General features: G+C 55.4%; 2 long non-coding RNA genes across 7 annotated transcripts; both read left to right on the top strand.

Moving 5' to 3' along the window:
- Nucleotides 1-4,574, top strand: LOC310897317. Its single transcript, XR_014582219.1, has 6 exons — nt 1-97; nt 267-357; nt 931-1,039; nt 1,564-3,277; nt 3,797-3,878; nt 4,317-4,574. It is a non-coding gene; the product is annotated as an uncharacterized lncRNA (long non-coding RNA).
- Nucleotides 4,575-6,303: 1,729 nt separating this feature from the next.
- On the top strand, nt 6,304-15,744 carry LOC310897314. Of its 6 annotated transcripts, none has more exons than XR_014582210.1 (6): nt 6,304-6,434; nt 6,604-6,694; nt 7,268-7,376; nt 7,904-9,987; nt 10,783-10,873; nt 15,697-15,744. It is a non-coding gene; the product is annotated as an uncharacterized lncRNA (long non-coding RNA). The 6 variants fall into 6 exon arrangements; XR_014582211.1 differs by having other exon boundaries at nt 10,786-10,873; nt 15,697-15,715; XR_014582212.1 differs by lacking the exon at nt 15,697-15,744 and adding an exon at nt 12,511-12,619 and having other exon boundaries at nt 10,786-10,873.
- Nucleotides 15,745-16,769: the final 1,025 nt, after the last annotated feature.

Genomic DNA, 16,769 nt, shown 5'->3' with positions numbered 1-16,769 from the left:
GTTTAGGGCAAAGCAGCACTCCCTGGCCACAGGGGCACGTGGACACGAGGGATTCCTGTTGGGTCTCTTTGTGCCTGAGCACCAAGACCTTCATCAGGTAGGTGCACACCTCAGAACTCTTCTGAAGAGAAAGGCTGAGTAAAAATCTTTTTCTCGTAGGTGCAGCTAGCCCCTATTTGGGTTCCTGAAAGTTGTGCCCAGGCTCCTGCAGCACCACCTGGGGTTCTCCCCCAGGTCCTCGTCACCTTGGTTTGTCTTCACTGCAGGAGCCCCGTGAAGACCTCCCCCAAGCTTCAGCCATGAAGATCCTGTTCCTGCTCTTCCCCTTCTTCCTCCTCTTTCTCCAGGGTGCTGCAGGTGAGAGGGGAAGGAGGGAGATGGGCTGAGGTGTGGACCCATGGCAGTGTGGTCCTCCATGTCCAAGGAAGCAATGTGATTTGTTGGAGTGATGCAAATGTTAGGAGGGACTGATGAAAAGAAGCTTTCTGAGTGTCTTTGTAAGAGGTCATGGAAGTGGGGTGCAGAAAAAGCTTTGGAAAAAAGTCCTGTCTTCTTGTGGGGTCAGGAAGAGGTATGGCCACAGGCTGCAGCCTGTGTTCAGCTGCTCCTCTGTGCTTGTCTCTTCAAGAGCTCCCATGAGCAAGGCTGAGGTTAGCACAGCAGCGTCTTTCAGAGGGATCTTTTGGGCTTTGGGAGAGAGTCCAAGAGGGATGTTGGGTTGGTGGAATGGCTGGCCCTCAAAGTGGTTTTGTTTCGACCCCCAGCACCGTGTCCCAAAGCCTCCTTGTCTCGAGCCTCTCCGTGTAACTTTTGAAAATCTCTCAGCAAGTTGACTCCAGAACCTCTCTGGGCAAGGTTTGCCAGTGTTCTGACCCATGTTGCAATTATCTTTACAATGGCTTCTCTGTGCATGTCTTTCTATTGCAACAGGAAATTCTATCCAATGCAGAATAAGAGGGGGAAATTGTCATTTTGGGGGCTGCCAGTTCGCTGAAACACAGATTGGGAAATGTTTCGGTTTCGTACCCTGTTGCAGCAGGTAAGGTCCTGGCTGAGGAAAGGGATTCCTCCTTTGTCCACTTAAATAATTGTTACAGAACTCTTCCTAGTCCACACCTAACCATCAGCATCAGAATGCGCTCCGCAGGAGAGGCCTGGAAAGGAAGGGGATTGTGGGTTTGGATGTGCGGATTCAGCCCTGTATGGTGCTGAAGGACCCTAAGCTTAGCCAGCACCTCCCCATTCTGCTCAGCCCCACAAGGCTTGCCCAGCCTTTGCAGAGGACTCTCCCATGCTAGCAAAGGGTTGTGGTTACCTTTTGGAGATGGTCAAGGACACGGTCCTGTTCTTGATGCTTCTGCAAAGACTCGGAGTCAGGGCTACCAGCACTAAGGAGGGCACAGTACTAAGCCCTCAGCAGTAAGGCCATGAGTTCACCTCTGGGCATTTGACTCTTATGTCTCAAGACTCGTTTGTCCTTGGAGAGGAGGTGGGAGAGAGTGGGAGAGAGACAAAAGGGAGAAGTTTCAAGGAGGTGATAAGTTTTCTGCTTTCTCTGTACAGGATATGGGGCTGATGCCCTGGATTCTGTGAGCAGGATGTCCCCCTCGCTTCTCGCTCCTGGAAACAGCTCCTGATGTCCTGTTCCACGGGCCTACAATTGTTTGGCCAGAGGCTGCTTTTCCCCGCTCGAATAAAGGCGTGCAGTTTGGCATTGCAGCTGGTGGGAAGCATGAGCGTGTCCTTGTGCCAGAGGGTGCCCAGGGGTGCTGTTCCCCACCAGTGCCGTGGGGACGCCGGGGCTGGCAGTCCCTGTGGGGCCAGGCTGTTTGCTGTGGGTGAGGAAGGTGCTGTGCAGGCGCTGACTGCTGAGGAGGGCGAGCGGGAGCCCTGTGCTGATACTGCCGGGCACAGGCGGCCATTGTCCCGGGGAGTCCTAGGTGCCAGCACAAAGGTAGAAGGGACCCACAAGGACCATTGAGTCCAAATCCTGGCTCCACAAAGCACCACCCAAAACCAATCCCTATGCCTGAGAGAATTGTCCCAACACTTCTTGGACTCCAGCAGGCTTGGACACCAGCAGGATCCTGTCCAGGTGCCCAACCACCCCTGGGTGCAGAACCTTTCCCTCACACCCAGCCTGACCCTCCCCTGTCCCAGCTCCATGCCGTTCCCTCGGGTCCTGTCGCTGTCCCCAGAGAGCAGAGCTCAGCGCCTGCCCCTCCGCTCCCCTCGTGAGGGAGCTGCAGGCCGCCATGAGGCCTCCCCTCGGCCTGCTCTGCTCTGGGCTGAACAAACCCAGGCACCTCAGCCGCTCCTCACACGCCTTCCCCTCCAGACCCTTCACCACCTTCATGGCCCTCCCTTGGACACTCTCTGGTAGAAGCAATGCCAGTTGTTGGAGTGAATCAAGGTTTTGGAGGGACTGTTGAAAAGAAGCCTTCTGAGTGGTCTTTGCAAGAGGACATGGAATTGGGGTGTAGAAAAGGCTGAAGAAGAAAGGCCTGACTTCTTGTGGGGTCAGGAAGGGGTTTGGCTGCAGGCTGTAGCCTGTGTCCAGCTGATCCTCTGCTCTTGTCTCTGCAAGAGCACCCATCAGCAATGCTGAGATTAGCACAGCAGTGTCCTTCAGAGGGACCTTTTGGCCTGTGCAGGGATGGGAGAGAGCCCAAGCGGGATGTTGACTTGGTGGTATGGCCGGCACACAAAGCGGTCCTATTTTGAGACCTGGTGTTTCAGCACAGTGTCCCAAAGCCCCCTTCTCCCGAGCCATGATCCATGTGAGGGCTGGGTAAGGGCTTTCCTTCGGAGTTCCCTCAAACTCACGGAGCAGCTTGGACAGGGCTGTGGGCTGTGATGAGTGCCCCACTTAACAGCTCTGCTGGTCCAGGCAGGGCTGGACACGCAGCTGGGCAGCCAGCACGCTTCTCCCTTGGTCTTCCCACTGGTCTTCCTCCCTCTCTGCTCTTGTGTGCACCTGTAGGGGTGTGAAAGAGCCCTTCTGGGTGAGACACCTTGCGTTGGAAGACCCACATATGGCAAGCATGAAGATGAGCCTACATGTTGGTCTGGAACGCATGGAGAGTGTCAGTGCTTCTTCAAGCACTCACAACTCACCCAAATCATCACCTCAACTGTTTTTGTGTCTATGATTCTCCATAGCTCCAGGAAATGGCATAGAATGTGGACGATATGGGGGATTCTGTACCTTTGGGAGATGTCCCTTCCCTGCCACGGCTATTGGGAAATGTGCAGATTTCGTTCCCTGCTGAAGAAGGTAAGGTCTGTGAGAAATACCTCAATAATGTTCTCAGGGAGGGTCTTGTGTGAAACTATTTTACTCGCGATTGCAATGGTGGGCATCCTGCAAGCAGGAACACCCAGCAAACGTATATCATAACCTTATATTCCCTATTACCCTGCATTTGATTCCTACTGCTTCCTCACTAGCTTAGTAGTACAGGTTCACAAACTATTTGATGCTTATTACTGTATCATATATGTACAATTTTATTTGACCAACCTTTAATTTCTCCTCTTCCTTTTCCTCCCTTCTTCTGTCGTGACTAGAGGCCCGCAATTTTCTGTTTTTAATGATTTTGCACTGTTGGCCTTGTTTTTCTTACCTATCCTCCTTATTCTGGGACAGTGAGACCTTCCCCTTACCTGCTTAACATACTCCCCACTGCTATGCCACTGTCGTGCCTGCACAATCACTTTTGAATATGCAAGGTTAATGGAATTTTCCACTGCAAAACCACGTTCTACAGCAAAAACACAGCTTTGTATCTCACAGGTCTAGCATCCTGGATGTGGAAAGGAATTCCTCCTTTATCCATTGAAATGGTCGTTACGGAACTCTTTCCAGTCAATGCCTGGTAAATACTCTGCTGTATTTATGCTTTGTGGGAGAGTCCCAGGAAACGAGGGAAGAGTCCTCGTGGATTCGGAAGTGCCCTTTTTGGGGCTGAAACAGCTCAAAATCCCAAGACAAACATTACCATGCAGTCCCGTGATACCTTTGCAGCTTTGCAAAGGGCATATCCCTGCTGCACAACAGTCAAGGTTTTCCCTGGGAGAAGGGCCAAGGTCACAACCCTGTTCTCGATGACAATGCAAAGACTTGGAGGCAGGGCTACCACCCATAAGCATAACGTGTCAGTGCTGTCTGCAGAAAGGGCTGCTGTTTACCTCCATGGAGGCTGATTCTTTTGCACCATGTATTTGGCTTTCATACCAGAGGAGGTGGGAGCAACTGGGAGCATGGGAGAAGGAAGTTGCAAGCTGGTGACATGCTTTCTGCTTCCTTCTTACAGCACATGGGTTTGATGCCCTGAATTCTGTGAGCAGGATGTCCCCCTCGCTTCTCGCTCCTGGAAACAGCTCCTGGCGTCCTCTCCCCTTCCCGCCCCTGTAGTCTCCCCGTGCAGTGCCCGTGGGAGTGGAAGCACTGCTCCTGCTGGGTGCGAGGGCACCCGTGTGCTGGAGACATCCTGCCCCAGGCCTGCTGCCGTTTGGCCAGAGGCTGCTTTTCCCCGCTCGAATAAAGGCGTGCAGTTTGGCATTGCAGCTGGTGGGAAGCGTGAGCGTGTCCTTGTGCCAGAGGGTGCCCAGGGGTGCTGTTCCCCACCAGCACCGTGGGGACGCCGGGGCTGGCAGTCCCTGTGGGGCCAGGCTGTTTGCTGCGGGTGAGGAAGGTGCTGTGTGTCCCGGGCAGCCACAGGAGCCAGCACAAAGGTACGAAGAGACCCACAAGGACCACTGAGTCCAAATCCTGGCTCTACAAAGCACCACCCAAAACCAATCCCTATGCCTGAGAGCGTTGTCCCAACACTTCTTGGGCTCCAGCAGGCTTGGAAACCAGCAAAATCCTGTCCAGGTGTCCGACCACCCCTGGGTGCAGAACCTTTCCCTCACACCCAGCCTGACCCTCCCCTGTCCCAGCTCCATGCCGTTCCCTCGGGTCCTGTCGCTGTCCCCAGAGAGCAGAGCTCAGCGCCTGCCCCTCCGCTCCCCTCGTGAGGGAGCTGCAGGCCGCCATGAGGCCTCCCCTCGGCCTGCTCTGCTCTGGGCTGAACAAACCCAGGCACCTCAGCCACTCCTCACACACCTTCCCCTCCAGACCCTCCCCCACCTTCATGGCCCTCCCTTGGACACTCTCTGGTAGTTTTATGCCCTTCTGACACTGAGGTGCCCAAAACCACCCCCAGTGCTCGAGGTGAGACAGCAGCAGGCGGAGCAGAGCAGGACAATCCCTTCTCTTGACTGGCTCCAGTGCCAGGCCTGATGTCCCCCAAGCTATTTGGAGCACAAGTCCTGTGAGGAGCAGCTGAGGGCACTGGGGGTGTTTAGTCTAGAGCAGAGGAGGCTCAGGGGAGACCTTATTGTTCTCTGCAACTGCCTGAAAGGAAGGTGTGGGGAGCTGGGGGTCGGCCTCTTCTCACAGGTAACCAGTGATAGGACTAGAGGGAATGGCCTCAAGTTCTACCAAGGGAAGTTCAGGTTGTAAATGAGAAGACATTTCTGCTCAGAAAGAGCAGCCAGGCATTGGGATGGGTTGCCCAGGGAGGTGGTGGCGTCACCGTCCCTGGAGGTGTTGAAGGAAAGGTTGGACGTGGTGCTTAGGGATGTGGTTTTGTGGGTGACGGTGGTAGGGGGATGGTTGGACCAGATGATCTTGGAGGTCTTGGCCAACCTTAACCATTCTATGATTCTATGGTTTAATGGTGGACTTGGCAGTGCTCGCTTCTGGGTTGGACTTGGTGATCTCAGAGTTTTTTTCCACCTAAATGATTCTGTGATTCCATGTTAGGACAGAGGCACAACCAGTGTCGCTCATTAGCTCAGCTTTGGCCACCAACAGGTCCCTTTTGGAGTGGGCTGGACCTGGCTCTTGTCTGACATGGGGCAGCTGCGGGGCTCTTCTCTCAGAGGCCACCCCCGCACCCCCCTGGCTTCCAAACCCTCTCCAAGGAGTCCCAAGATGTCGTATCATTAACAATATGCGAGGACGCCTGAGGGAAGCCTTCTTCTCCTTGCAGGGTGCCCGTGCTGCCATTGCCTGCCCCAGCCCATCTGCTTTGTCCATGGCGGGCAGTTCATGCCCAGGCACCGCAGGCTGCGTGCCAGCTGTGCCCCCGGGTGTCACAAGCTGTGTTGCGCGAGGATAACGGTGACGATTGCAACAGCCCCAGCAGGCACCTCAGCAGCCAGGAGGGACGAGGAGCAACCCCACCATGCCCCATGCCCATGGGTCTCTGACTGATTGGCCAAGGGCAGAGGCGGCAGCAGGAAGAAGCCCAGCTCCCACCCACCAGCAATGGCATAAAACCCTCACGTTTAGGGCAAAGCAGCACTCCCTGGCCACAGGGGCACCTGGACACGAGGGATATCTGTTGGGTCTCTTTGTGCCTGAGCACCAAGACCTTCATCAGGTAGGTGCACACCTCAGAACTCTTCTGAAGAGAAAGGCTGAGTAAAAATCTTTTTCTCGTAGGTGCAGCTAGCCCCTGTTTGGGTTCCTGAAAGTTGTGCCCAGGCTCCTGCAGCACCACCTGGGCTTCTCCCCCAGGTCCTTGTCACCTTCGTTTGTCTTCACTGCAGGAGCCCAGTGAAGACCTCCCCCAGGCTCCAGCCATGAAGATCCTGTTCCTGCTCTTCCCCTTCTTCCTCCTCTTTCTCCAGGGTGCTGCAGGTGAGAGGGGAAGGAGGGAGATGGGCTGAGGTGTGGACCCATGGCAGTGTGGTCCTCCATGTCCAGGGAAGCAATGTGATTTGTTGGAGTGATGCAAAGGTTAGGAGGGACTGATGAAAAGAAGCTTTCTGAGTGTCTTTGTAAGAGGTCATGGAAGTGGGGTGCAGAAAAATCGTTGGAAAAAAGTCCTGTCTTCTTGTGGGGTCAGGAAGAGGTATGGCCACAGGCTGCAGCCTGTGTTCAGCTGCTCCTCTGTGCTTCTCTCTTCAAGAGCTCCCATTAGCAAGGCTGAGGTTAGCACAGCAGCGTCTTTCAGAGGGATCTTTTGGCCTTTGGGAGAGAGCCCAAGGGGGATGTTGGGTTGGTGGAATGGCTGGCCCTCAAAGTGGTTTTTTTTCGACCCCCAGCACCGTGTCCCAAAGCCTCCTTGTCTCGAGCCTCTCCGTGTAACTTTTGAAAATCTCTCAGCAAGTTGACTCGAGAACCTCTCTGGGCAAGGTTTGCCAGTGTTCTGACCCATGTTGCAATTATCTTTACAATGGCTTCTCTGTGCATGTCTTTCTATTGCAACAGGAAATTCTATCCAATGCAGAATAAGAGGGGGAAATTGTCGTTTTGGGGGATGCCAGTTCGCTGAAACACAGATTGGGAAATGTTTCGGTTTCGTACCCTGTTGCAGCAGGTAAGGTCCTGGCTGCAGAAAGGGATTCCTCCTTTGTCCTTTGAAATGATTGTTACAGTACTCTTCCTATTCCACACCTAACCATCAGCATCAGAATGCGCTCCGCAGGAGAGGCCTGGAAAGGAAGGGGATTGTGGGCTTGGATGTGCGGATTCAGCCCTGTATGGTGCTGAAGGACCCTAAGCTTAGCCAGCACCTCCCCATTCTGCTCAGCCCCACAAGGCTTGCCCAGCCTTTGTGGAGGACTCTCCCATGCTGGCAAAGGGTTGTGGTTACCTTTTGGAGATGGTCAAGGACACGGTCCTGTTCTTGATGCTTCTGCAAAGACTTGGAGTCAGGGCTACCAGCACTAAGGAGGGCACAGTTCTAAGCCCTCAGCAGTAAGGCCATGAGTTCACCTCTGGGCATTTGACTCTTATGTCTCAAGACTCGTGTGTCCTTGGAGAGGAGGTGGGAGAGAGTGGGAGAGAGACAAAAGGGAGAAGTTTCAAGGAGGTGATGATAAGTTTTCTGCTTTCTCTGTACAGGATATGGGGCTGATGCCCTGGATTCTGTGAGCAGGATGTCCCCCTCGCTTCTCGCTCCTGGAACCAGCTCCTGATGTCCTGTTCCACGGGCCTACAATTGTTTGGCCAGAGGCTGCTTTTCCCCGCTCGAATAAAGGCGTGCAGTTTGGCATTGCAGCTGGTGGGAAGCGTGAGCGTGTCCTTGTGCCAGAGGGTGCCCAGGGATGCTGTTCCCCACCAGCACCGTGGGGATGCCGGGGCTGGCAGTCCCTGTGGGGCCAGGCTGTTTGCTGTGGGTGAGGAAGGCACTGTGCAGGCGCTGCCTGCTGAGGAGGGCGAGCGGGAGCCCTGTGCTCGTGCTGCTGGGCACAGGCGGCCATTGTCCCGGGGAGTCCTGGGTGCCAGCACAAAGGTACAAGGGACCTACAAGGACCATTGAGTCCAAATCCTGGCTCCAAAAAGCACCACCCAAAACCAATCCCTATGTCTGAGAGAATTGTCCCAACACTTCTTGGACTCCAGCAGGCTTGGACACCAGCAGGATCCTGTCCAGGTGCCCAACCACCCCTGGGTGCAGAACCTTTCCCTAACACCCAGCCTGACCCTCCCCTGTCCCAGCTCCATGCCGTTCCCTCGGGTCCTGTCGCTGTCCCCAGAGAGCAGAGCTCAGCGCCTGCCCCTCCGCTCCCCTTGTGAGGGAGCTGCAGGCCGCCATGAGGCCTCCCCTCGGCCTGCTCTGCTCTGGGCTGAACAAACCCAGGCACCTCAGCCGCTCCTCACACGCCTTCCCCTCCAGACCCTCCACCAGCTTCGTAGCCCTCCTTTGGACATTCCTCAGTAGTTTGATGCCCTTCTGACACTGTGGCGCCCAAAACCGCCCCCAGTGCTTGAGGTGAGGGAGCAGCAGGCAGAGCAGGGTGGGACAATCCCTTCCCTCGCCCAGCTGCAGTGCCAGGCCTCATGTACCCTGAGTTATTTGGAACACAAGTCCTGTGAGGAGTGGCTGAGGGCACTGGGGGTGTTTAGTCTGGAGAAGAGGAGGCTCAGGGGAGACCTTATTGTTCTCTGCAACTGCCTGAAAGGAAGGTGTGGGGAGCTGGGGGTCGGCCTCTTTTCACAGGTAACTAGTGATAGGAGTAGAGGGAATGGCCTCAAGTTGCACCAGTTAAGGTTCAGGTTAGAAATGAGGAGACATTTCTTCTCAGAAGGAGCAGCCAGGCATTGGGACGGGTTGCCCAGGGACGTGGTTGAGTCACTGTCCCTGGGGGTGTTCAGGGAAAGGTTGGATGTGGTGCTTAGGGATGTGTTTTGGTGGGTGACATTGGTGGTAGGGGGATAACTGGACCAGATGATCTTGAAGGTCTTGGCCAAACTTAATGATTCTATGATTATAGTATTAAACAGTGGACTCGGCAGGGCTCGTTTCTGGGTTGGACTCGATGATCTCAGAGGTCTTTTCCATCCTAAATGATTCCTTGATTCCATGTTAGGACAGAGGCACAACCAGTGTCGCTCATTAGCTCATCTTTGGCCACCAACAGGTCCCTTTTGGAGTGGGCTGGACCTGGCTCTTGTCTGACATGGGGCAGCTGTGGGGCTCTTCTCTCAGAGGCCACCCCCGCACCCCCCTGGCTTCCAAACCCTCTCCAAGGAGTCCCAAGATGTCGTATCATTAACAATATGCGAGGACGCCTGAGGGAAGCCTTCTTCTCCTTGCAGGGTGCCCGTGCTGCCATTGCCTGCCCCAGCCCATCTGCTTTGTCCATGGCGGGCGGTTCATGCCCAGGCACCGCAGGCTGCGTGCCAGCTGTGCCCCCGGGTGTCACAAGCTGTGTTGCGCGAGGATAACGGTGACGATTGCAACAGCCCCAGCAGGCACCTCAGCAGCCAGGAGGGACGAGGAGCAACCCCACCATGCCCATGCCCATGGGTCTCTGACTGATTGGCCAAGGGCGGCAGCAGGAAGAAGCCCAGCTCCCACCCACCAGCAATGGCATAAAACCCTCACGTTTAGGGCAAAGCAGCACTCCTTGGCTGCAGGGGCACGTGGACACCAAAGATTCCTGTTGGCTTTTTTTGCGCCTGAGCACCAAGACCTTCATAAGGTAGGGACCTGCAGGGCCCTGTCTCTTCTGGTACAGCTGCTCAGCTCAAGTCCATCATCCTCGACTCCTCGCAAGGACCAACTGTAAGATCCTCCCTGTACTCTTGCTCCCCTCTGGGGAGGGGCTGCTCAGGGCTATGGCAGTAAGTGTGGGGCCAGGGAGGTTCCTTGCTGCTGCAGAGCTGGCAGTTACCTTGAGTTGTTGGTGGGGATGCCCAAGCCCATCTGGGAGGTCTGTCCTGAGCCTGGGGAACACAAGGTGATTGGGCAGGGTGGTTTCACTGGCCACCTTAGGGCTGTCTGGGGTGGTTGTCAGCACCGATGAATCCTTCATGCAGTATAGTAGCCTCAGGCCCTTCTTTTCCATGACTTGCAGAGCCTGGATCCTTTCTTGACCCTAACCTTATGAGAGGCTTTGCAGTGAGACTTGTCACGAGCATGTCCTGTTGTCTCTAAGCCTGTCTTCTTTCATCCCTTGATTGGGATCAGCTCTGGGGACAGCCAGTTGTGAGGCCATAGAAATCGAACCCCTCTGGGGAACCCTTGTGATTTGTGTCTTTCTGTCCATCCGGGAGTCTCATTTCTTTTAATTATTGGGACACCCTGAAATGCTCCCAGCGCACGCAGGGTGGTGCTCACCTGAGAACTGTTCTGAAGAGAAAGGTCAAGAAAACATCTTTTTCCTGTAGTAGGAGGCAGTCCATTTTTGGATTCCTGAAAGCTGTGCCCAGGCTCCTGCAGCACCACCTGGGGTTCTCCCCCATGTCCTTGTCACCTTGGTTTGTCTTCACTGCAGCAGCCCCGTGAAGACCTGCTCCGGGCATCAGCCATGAAGATCCTGTTCCTGCTCTTCCCCTTCTTCCTCCTCTTTCTCCAGGGCGCTGCAGGTGAGAGGGGGAGGAGGGAGATGGGCTGAGGTGTGGACAGCAGTGTCCTTCAGAGGGACCTTTTGGCCTGTGCAGGGATGGGAGAGAGCCCAAGGGGGATGTTGACTTGGTGGTAAGGCCGGCACACAAAGCGGCCCCATTTTGAGGCCTGGTGTCTCAGCACACTGTCCCAAAGCCCCCTTCCCTCAAGCCACAATTCCTGTGAGGGCTGGGTAAGGACTTTCCATCAGAGTTCCCTCAGACTCAAGGAGCAGCTTGGACAGGGCTGTGGGCTGTGATGAGTGCCCCACTTAACAGCTCTGCTGGTCCAGGCAGGGCTGGACACGCAGCTGGGCAGCCAGCATGCTTCTCCCTTGGTCTTCCCACTGGTCTTCCTCCCTCTCTGCTCTTGTGTGCACCTGTAGGGGTGTGAAAGAGCCCTTCTGGGTGAGACACCTTGCGTTGGAAGACCCACATAGAATCATAGAATCATTAAGGTTGGAAAAGACCTCCAAGATCACCTGGTCCACCCATCCCCCTACCACCAATGTCACCCACCGAACCATGTCCCTAAGCACCACGTCCAACCGTTCCTTGAACACCCCCAGGGACGGTGACTCCACCACCTCCCTGGGCAACCCATCCCAATGCCTGGCTGCTCTTTCTGAGCAGAAATGTCTCCTCACTTCCAACCTGAACCTCCCCTGGCACAACTTGAGGCCATTCCCTCTAGTCCTATCACTAGTTACCTGTGAGAAGAGGCCGACCCCCAGCTCCCCACACCTTCCTGTCAGGCAGTTGCAGAGAGCAATAAGGTCTGCCCTCAGCCTCCTCCTCTTCTCCAGACCAAACACCCCCAGCTCCCTCAGCCGCTCCTCACAGGACTTGTGCTCCAGGCCCTTCCCAGCTTTGTAGCCCTGCTCTGGGCACACTCCAGGTCCTCAATGTCCTTCTTGTAGTGAGGGGCCCAAAGCTGAACACAGCACTTGAGGTGCGGCCTCACTAGAGCAGAGTACAGGGGGACGATCACCTCCCTGGGCCTGCTGGCCACACAATTCCTGATACAAGCCAGGATGCTGTTGGCCTTCTTGGCCACCTGGGCACACTGCTGGCTCACGTTGAGGTGAACATCAATGAGCTCCCCCAGATCCTTTTCCTCTGCTCAGCTTTTCAGCCACTCTGCCCCAAGTCTATAGAGCGCTTCATGGGATTGTTGTGGCCAAACTGTACAACCCGGCACAGCCGTGTTGAACCTCATCCCATTGGCGTTTGCCCATTGACCCATCCTGTCCAGGTCCCTCTGCAGGGCCTTCCTACCCTCTGGCAGATTGACAGTTAGCCCAGTTTGGTGTCACCTGCAAACTTACTGAGGGTGCACTCAATTCCCTCACCCAAATCATCAATAAAGATATTAAGGAGGGTGGGCCCCAACACCAAGCCCTTGGGGAACACCACTGGTGACCAGTCACCAGCTGGATTTCACTCTGTTCAAAACCACTCTCTGGGCCCAGCCGACCAGCACAGAGCAAGCTTGAACATGATGAGCCCAGATGTTGGCCTGGAATGCATGGAGAGCGTCAGTGTTTCTGCAAGCGCACACAGCTCACCCAAATTATCGCTTCCACTGTTTTTGTTTCTATGATTCTCCATGGCTTCAGGAAATGCCATTCACTGCGCACAAAGAGGGGGAATCTGTAGCTTAGGGACATGCCTCTACCCAGCCAAAGCGATTGGGAGATGTTCAGTCTTCATTCCCTGCTGCAAAAGGTAAGGTCTTGGATTCTTGGAATTCTTGAATTCCTTTATTCCAATGAATAAAGGAATTCCTCCTTTATTCATTGAAACGGTTGTTACAGAACTCTTTCTAGTCAATGCCTGGTAAATACTCTGCTGTATTTATGCTTTGTGGGAGAGTCCCAGGAAGGGAGGGAAGAGTCCTCGTGGATTCGGAAGTGCCCTTTTGAGGCTGAAACAGCTCAAACTCCCAAAAACAACGATACCACGCAGTCCCGTGATACCTTTGCAGCTTTGCAGAGGGCATATCCCTGCTGCACAACAGTCAAGGTTTACCCTGGGAGAAGGGTCAATGCCACAGCCCTGTTCTCGATGACAATGCAAAGACTTGGAGGCAGGGCTACCACCCCTAAGCATAACGTGTCAGTGGTGTCTGCAGAAAGGACTGCTGTTTACATCCATGGAGGCTGATTCTTCTGCACCACGTATTGCATTTTTTTTTCTTTTTTGCACCATGTATTGTATTTGCATATGCTTTCATACCAGAGGAGGTGGGAGCAACTGGGAGCAAGGAAGAAATAAGTTGCAAGCTGGTGACATGCTTTCTGTTATCTCTGTACAGGACACGGGGTTGATGCCCTGAATTCTGTGAGCAGGATGTCCCCCTCGCTTCTCGCTCCTGGAAACAGCTCCTGACGTCCTCTCCCCTTCCCGCCCCTGCAGTCTCCCCGTGCAGTGCCCGTGGGAGTGGAAGCACTGCTCCTGCTGGGTGCGAGGGCACCCGTGTGCTGGAGACATCCTGCCCCAGGCCTGCTGCCGTTTGGCCAGAGGCTGCTTTTCCGCGCTCGAATAAAGGCGTGCAGTTTGGCATTGCAACTGGTGGGAAGCGTGAGCGTGTCCTTGTGCCAGAGGGTGCCCGGGGGTGCTGTTCCCCACCAGCACTGTGGGGATGCTGGGGCTGGCATTCCCTGTGGGGCCAGGCTGTTTGCTGCGGGTGAGGAAGGGGCTGTGTGTCCCGGGCAGCCACGGGAGCCAGCACGAAGGTACGAAGAGACCCACAAGGACCACTGAGTCCAAATCCTGGCTCCACAAAGCACCACCCAAAACCAATCCCTATGCCTGAGAGCGTTGTCCCAACACTTCTTGGACACCAGCAGGATCCTGTCCAGGTGTCCGACCACCCCTGGGTGCAGAACCTTTCCCTCACACCCAGCCTGACCCTCCCCTGTCCCAGCTCCATGCCGTTCCCTCGGGTCCTGTCGCTGTCCCCAGAGAGCAGAGCTCAGCGCCTGCCCCTCCGCTCCCCTCGTGAGGGAGCTGCAGGCCGCCATGAGGCCTCCCCTCGGCCTGCTCTGCTCTGGGCTGAACAAACCCAGGGACCTCAGCCGCTCCTCACACGCCTTCCCCTCCAGACCCTTCACAACCTTTGTAGCCCTCCTTGGACACTCTGTGGTAGTTTTATGCCCTTCTGACACTGAGGTGCCCAAAACCGCCCGCAGTGTTCCAGGTGAGGTGGCAGCAGGCAGAGCAGAGCAGGACAATCCCTTCCCTTGACCAGCTGCAGTGCTGGGCCTGATGCCCCCCAGGCTATTTGGAGCACAAGTCCTGTGAGGAGTGGCTGAGGGCACTGGGGGTGTTTTGCCTGGAGAAGAAGAGGAGGCTGCGGGCAGACCTTCTTGTTCTCTGCAACTGCCTGAAAGGAAGGTGTAGGGAGCTGGGGGTGGGCCTCTTCTCACAGGTAACCAGTGATAGGACTAGAGGGAATGGCCTCAAGTTGTGCCAGGGGAGGTTCAGGTTGGAAATGAGGAGACATTTCTGCTCAGAAGGAGCAGTCAGGCATTGGGACGGGTTGCCCAGGGAGGTGGTGGAGTCACCGTCACTGGTGACAACCAGTACTAGAAGCTGTACTGAAACCAGTGATCTTGCCCATCGCATGCTAGTTGTCCATTTCAAAAACAATGAGAGGACGCCTGAGGGAAGCCTTCTTCTCTGTCCAGGGTACCTGTGTAGCCATTGCCCTCCAGGCACCGCAGGCTGCGTGCCAGCTGTGCCCCCGGGTGTCACAAGCTGTGTTGCGTGAGGATAACGGTGACGATTGCAACAGCCCCAGCAGGCACCTCAGCAGCCAGGAGGGACGAGGAGCAACCCCACCATGCCCATGCCCATGGGTCTCTGACTGATTGGCCAAGGGCAGAGGCGGCAGCAGGAAGACGCCCAGCTCCCACCCACCAGCAATGGCATAAAACCCTCATGTTTAGGGCAAAGCAGCACTCCCTGGCCGCAGGGGCACGTGGACACGAGGGATTCCTGTTGGGTCTCTTTGTGCCTGAGCACCAAGACCTTCATCAGGTAGATGCACACCTCACAACTCTTCTGAAGAGAAAGGCTGAGGAAAAATCTTTTTCCTGTAGGTGCAGGCAGCCCCTGTCTGAGTTCCTGAAAGCTGTGCCCAGGCTCCTGCAGCACCACCTGGGGTTCTCCCCCAGGTCCTTGTCACCTCGGTTTGTCTTCTCTGCAGGAGCCCTGTGAAGACCTGCTCCAGGCTTCAGCCATGAAGATCCTGTTCCTGCTCTTCCCCTTCTTCCTCCTCTTTTTCCAGAGTGCTGCAGGTGAGAGGGGAAGGAGGGAGATGGGCTGAGGTGTGGACCTGTGGCAGTGTCGTCCTCCATGTCCAGGGAAGGAATGTGATTTGTTGGAGTGATGCAAAGGTTAGGAGGGACTGATGAAAAGAAGCCTTTTGAGTGTCATTGCAAGAGGTTTGGCTGCAGGCTACAAGCCTGTTTCCAGCTGTTCCTCTGCTCTTGTCTCTGCAAGAGCACCCATCAGCAAGGCCTTCAGAGGGACCTTTTGGTCTGTGCATGGATGGGAGAGAGCCCAAGGGGGATGTTGGCTTGGTGGAATGGCTGGCACACAAAACTGTCCCATGTTCAGGCCTGGTGTCTCAGCTTAGTTTCCCAAAATCTCCTTTTCTTGAGACTCTCCAGGTGGCTTTTGAAGGTTTCCAAGCATTTGGACTCCATAACCTCTTGGGCAAGGTGTGCCAGTGCTCTGACCCATGATGCAATTATCTTTACAATGGCTTCTCTGTGCATGTCTTTCTATTGCAACAGGAAATTATGGCCCCTGTGGAATCAGAGGTGGAGTTTGTCGTCCAGGGGGCTGCCGGTTCCCTGAAAGGCGTAATGGGAGATGTTCACTTATCGTTCCTTGCTGCAGCAGGTAAGATCCTGGCTGCAGAAAGGGATTCCTCCTTTGTCCACTTAAATAATTGTTACAGAACTCTTCCTAGTCCACACCTAACCACCAGCATCTGAAGAATATGCTCCACAGGAGAGGCCTGAAAAGGAAGGGGATTGTGGGTTCGGATGTGTGGGTTCAGCCCTGTGTGGGGCTGAAGGACCCTAAGCTTAGCCAGCACCTCCCCATTCTGCTCAGCCCCACAAGGCTTGCCCAGCCTTTGCAGAGGACTCTCCCATGCTGGCAAAGGGTTAAGGTTACCTTTTGGAGATGGTCAAGGACACGGTCCTGTTCTTGACGCTTCTGCAAAGACTTGGAGGTCTTTGCTTGGAGGAGCACTAAGGAGGGCACAGTTCTAAGCCATCAGCAGTAAGGCCATGAGTTCACCTCTGGGCATTTGACTCTCATGTCTCAAGACTCGTTTGTCCTTGGGGAGGAGGTGGGAGAGAGTGGGAGAGAGACAAAAGGGAGAAGTTTCAAGGAGGTGATAAGGTTTCTGTTTTCTCTGTACAGGACATGGTTTTGATGCCCTGAATTCTGTGAGCAGGATGTCCCCCTCGCTTCTTGCTCCTGGAAACGTCCTCTCCCCATCCCACCTCTGCAGTCTCCCCGTGGAGTGCCCGTGGGAGTGGAAGCACTGCTCCTGCTGGGTGCGAGGGCACCCGTGTGCTGGAGCTGCTTTTCCCCGCTCGAATAAAAGCGTGCAGTTTGGCATTGCAGCTGGTGGGAAGCGTGAGCGTGTCCTTGTGCCAGAGGGTGCCCAGGGGTGCTGTTCCCCACCAGCGCCGTGGGGACGCCGGGGCTGGCAGTCCCTGTGGGGCCAGGCTGTTTGCTGTGGGTGAGGAAGGGGCTGTGCAGGTGCTGCCTGCTGGGGAGGGCGAGCGGGAGCCCTGTGCTGGTGCTGCCGGGCACGGGCGGCCATTGTCCCGGGCAGCCACGGGCCCAG

The sequence above is a fragment of the Anser anser genome, assembly GCF_964211835.1.
Source record: "Anser anser genome assembly, chromosome: 3".
Lineage (NCBI taxonomy): Eukaryota > Metazoa > Chordata > Aves > Anseriformes > Anatidae > Anser > Anser anser.
Note: the sequence above shows the minus strand (reverse complement) of the source record. Positions and strands in the feature narration are given on the sequence as shown.